The following is a 4,691-nucleotide window of genomic DNA, read 5'->3' as shown; positions in this document are numbered from 1 at the left end:
TCTCCTCAAGACCAATCTTTCCCCCAATCCCTAACTATGACCGTGTCATGGGCCAATTCCTCTGAGCCCGTCCTGCACACGGGGCTCTAAAAGGATATATTCCATCTATAGCCATAGTAAGGGCACGATACCTTCTTTGGAACTGCTCATGGCGTACCATCAGTTAGGATCGTCACTAAAATCAAGACTAGGCCCCTGTTCGCACCCATTATAATACAAGGCTAGGCCCCTGTTCGCACCTACCTTAACACAAGACTAGGCCCCTGTTAGCTCCCATCTTAACATGAGATTGGCCCCTATTCGCACCCATCTCCAAACCTTAACTCAATCACTTTCTAATTCTTCCTTTACCTAATATCTTCTAGATGATTTCTAGCATATACCAACCCAGTGCTCCTAAGTCCAATTTATCAATCATACATAGCATGTCCGAAAGTTTAAAGTTAATACAAGGTAGGAAAACATATAACAATGTTCAAGTATCCATACAATACATATAATGAACAGAAATCATATTCTAACATTTTAAAGTTGGTACAATGCATGGAAAACAGTAGCTTAATCATACAATGGTGTCCAGGCATCAATTCAACTCATAAAGTAATAAGAAAAGCTACCCTGACACTTAAATTAACACGTACCATGTGAATAATGTATGTTCAGGTAATCAAATCACTCGTACTATGATAGGGTTGCATGGTAATTAGTCAAATATCAATAAAATAATGATCGGGGGTCAAAACGGTTCATAAAACTATGCCCGGAGTCCTATGGAACACATTCAAAGGTCCGAAAATGGAAAAGACAAGGTTCAATGTTCTGGCCGCAAGGTTGAGTTCGCGGCTGCAAGGTTTAAATCTCCCTGCTGCAAGGTCTGACCTAGAATCCCAACCACAAGGTCAAACGGGTCAAAGTTTGCGGCCGCAAGGTTCACTACAAGAAAATGCAAATATGGCGATGCAATATAACGCATAGGCAAAAGTGTAATTGTGTCGGTGAAGGTTTTCGTCGATGAAAAACGTTGTGTCGGCGGCCTATCGGTCTTAGTATATCGGGAAAGACATTTACCGATGTGAATTGGCACTTGTCGGCAAAGGTAATAGCTTCAGCGATGCAAACTTGCATCGGCAAATGCTACTGCATCGGCAAAATTGGGTCAAAATTTAAGACCTCCAACACTTTGCCTATAGGATTTTGCATTGGCAAAAGTAAGAACAATTGGCGATATGCTATGTTTGCCGCCAAAAGTTACCTTCACTGCTGTGTAGTTTCTTCGTGACTTTCACTGCTGACCAACTTCGTATCGGCGATAGTATTTCAATACTCCCTCCGTCCCAAATTTTTTGTCCGGTCTGCAAAACAGAGTGTTAAAAATAATGCAATTTTTTCAAGAAAAAATTCAAATTTTTTTCACAAATTAAAAATATTCATTAATATCTAGTAAGTTGTTAAAAAACTTTTGATTTTTTCTTGCAAAAATTGTATTATTTTTAACGCTCCATTTCGCGGACCGAACAAAGAATTTGGGATGGAGGGAGTATAATTTTTTTATTAAAATTCCTATTTTCCCAATAACCTGTCCATATGCATTTGTCCCATCCAAGCTCATTTAGAAATTTATAAATATCACAAATGTAAAACTTCTTTACATATTCAATCCATCTAAACTCATACAATAACTCAGACAACAGATACATTCATTCCAAATCATACGAGAATTTAATCCATTCAAGATGTATACAATACACCAAATTACACCAACTCGCTGAACAATAGGACTCCAAAACCAAATCTTTCCCCACCCAATGTCTCGAGCTAGTCATGATCTCATGTATGCTCCTTGATAGCACGAGCCAGGAAGTTCAATACTCGACCTCTACCGCCATAGTTTCGTGATTATTATCAACCGCAATAGAATGACCAAGTATTCTCCTTAACTCGTCCGAATTCTTCCCCCATGTTGAACCCCGTACACGCTTCATACTCGAGAGTGACGTGGAGCCTGTAAAGACCACAATATCTCAGGTACTAATAGGTGAACAATCTAGCACATAAATAATATTTCCAGCATGCGAGCTCATAACTAGGAAATGCAGTAGCATATAATACAACACTTTGAAACGCATATTTTAGTATTTTGTTTTCAATTCTAGCTTCCACTCTCTACGTTTCAGCACACACACAGACTTTAAGCTTACAATAGATTTCCAGCATGTAAGGATCAACATCTAAGCTCATAAGTACATAATTTAGCATAAAACTATAATCCGAACATCTAAACCGCAAATTTTCGTTTTTGTTCGTTTTTGGTAAGTTAACCTTTCATTAAAGCAAACTAACCAGATGCAATGGAAGAAATCCAAACAAGCACAGTCAAGCCAAATAGCACCTAGCTAATCAACTAAGGAAAACAAAGCAATAAGAAGCAAAAGAGCTTAGAAATTATATGAGACAGAAAATCATGGAGCTAAGGCTCCAAGCACTAGCTAGAAGCCTATTCTAGATCTCTAAGTTTCAGATTTCAAATTCCTCAAGGAACATAAGCATGCCTTCACTTCCTCCACAATCAGGTTATGCAAAGCATGAGAAGGCAACATTAAGCAAGCTCTCATAGAGTCAGTACTAGATATCCAACTAATAATGCAACAGCTTGAAAAATCGAAGAAAAAACAGAACACGATCCAAGATAGAATGTAACTTCGTTGTGACAACCAATAAAACTTCATATAACCATCTTTCCTCACCCATGAAGCCCACAACACTTTTTGGGCTTGAAAATTTGCGAGTATGTTCGGTAGTGAGGTGGGGAGCCAGAAGGTTTGGGCTAGAAAATTTCCGAAGTTATGTTATAGATGATATTTTGTATGCTTTTACGGCCCGTTTGGATGCGGGTAAAGAATTTAGGGTATTAGTTAATAAGGGGGGATAAGATAGTAGGGGGTATTAGTTAATAAGGGAGGGCCCACATTGATGTGATATTTATGGAGGGAGATTAAATAATATTTTGTTTGGATGGAGGATTAATAGGGGGTATAAGGAAGGGTGGATGATATAAAAAGCTGTCAAATGACCTTTTTGCCCTTGTATAGTCCCTAAATTAATTATGTATTACATTTTATATATAATTACAAATTTAATTATTCTTTCACAATTTAAGCCGCAATAATTTATTTTACTTATAATTTAATCAATGTAATAAGTATCAAAAATTATAATTTTTTTAAAGTGTTTTATTTTATAATTTCGTTTATTTTGGATCAAAGGTAAGCAATAATTTCATTTTTTAAAGCACAGTGGATGGGTGGGGTCGCATGGGCACACATGCACTGAATAATTTTTCCAATCCTTTTTATTATCTCATTGTTACTGTTGTAGAGAGAGAGAGAGAGAGAGAGAGAGGGTAAGTCAGAGAACGACGGAAGAAGAAAAAGCGTAGCAACAGCAGCCGTCGTCCCAGATCGTCGTCGATCGTCGGCGGCTCCTCGCCGTCGTCATTATATGCCCCTCTCTCTCTTTCTCTCTCTCTCTCTCTCTCTCTCTCTATTTTCCATTTTCCCCAATCTGGCTGTGCATGTGTGTGATAAAGTGGGCTACAGAAATGGAAGATTGGGGGTGAAGGAAGGGGGATAAATAAGGGTAAAATCATCAAATTTCGAGGGGATTGGGGGTATAACTTATGGAGACCTCAGACCCTATCTGAATATAAGACCCCCGATGCCCCCTTCCTCCGGTCTTGGCCAAGAACCGGTCTTCTTGAAAACCCCTCTGTTTTTTGTTCCCAAACGGGGGTAAAGCCTGGGCCCCAGGTCTTATGAAGGGGTGAAAGCTAATCCCTCCTCTCATGGATGCATCCAAACAACCCCTTAATACTTTTGGACGATAAACACGAATAGCGTAGGTCCTCAGTCTCATCTACAACAACTAATATGTCATGCTATGATGTTTTATTCCCTATCTTCTGTGGTTAATTAAATGAAATTATTTCTTCTTCAATACCAGCTCCTCCATAACGTTATCAAACAGGGCCTCTAAAGATGAAAAACTGGGTTATGACTTCTAAGAAATGAAAACCTAAGTCATGTTCTCCCCCATCTAGGATTATAATAAACATTGGCTCAAACTTCTAATGTATTGACAAGAGAAAAGCAAATACTCCTCCTCTTGAACAATGCCTCCAGTCACCCAGTCATTGTAGACACCCTATTATGGACTATCCAGATTGGTTTACTTACAGTCTTTTGATTCCCCAATGATGATTAAGGTCAAGAACATTTAGAGGTTATCGGTGTGTTTGAGCTTTGAGCATCCTAAACCTCATTCAAACCTTTGTCGAGCCTTGTCCAGACCCTTCAAGCCCGAACCAAATGGCCTCAGCAAAACCATACTTGCTTACGCCAGTACTGTGCTGGCGTGCGCCGATTAACTACCACGTGTCAGTTATCGACCGTTGACTCAGTTACCACCGGCATACGCCAATCAAAAGTTAGTCAAATATCAATATTCAACCACGTGCTCGAGACTTTTGTGGCCACCTTGATGTAGTCTACAGTCCCCTGATGATTACCATTGTGCAGCCGGCTCCCTCTCTTTCCTTCACCACCTTTTAACCCAAGTCCCATGTATTTAGTGCATGGAGGCTCCTCTCCTTAACCTAACCACCCCTTAACCCAACTGATCAGCCCTCTTCTCAG

General features: G+C 39.5%; 1 long non-coding RNA gene across 1 annotated transcript; it reads right to left on the bottom strand.

Moving 5' to 3' along the window:
- Positions 1-1,589: 1,589 nt before the first annotated feature.
- On the bottom strand, positions 1,590-4,183 carry LOC131308256 (uncharacterized). Its single transcript, XR_009194393.1, has 3 exons — positions 3,861-4,183; positions 2,745-2,867; positions 1,590-2,002 (listed from the first exon to the last, which is right to left on the bottom strand). It is a non-coding gene; the product is annotated as an uncharacterized LOC131308256 (long non-coding RNA).
- Between the last annotated feature and the right edge of the window lie 508 nt (positions 4,184-4,691).

Source organism: Rhododendron vialii, chromosome 11a (assembly GCF_030253575.1).
Source record: "Rhododendron vialii isolate Sample 1 chromosome 11a, ASM3025357v1".
In the NCBI taxonomy this organism is placed as follows: domain Eukaryota; kingdom Viridiplantae; phylum Streptophyta; class Magnoliopsida; order Ericales; family Ericaceae; genus Rhododendron; species Rhododendron vialii.
Note: the sequence above shows the minus strand (reverse complement) of the source record. Positions and strands in the feature narration are given on the sequence as shown.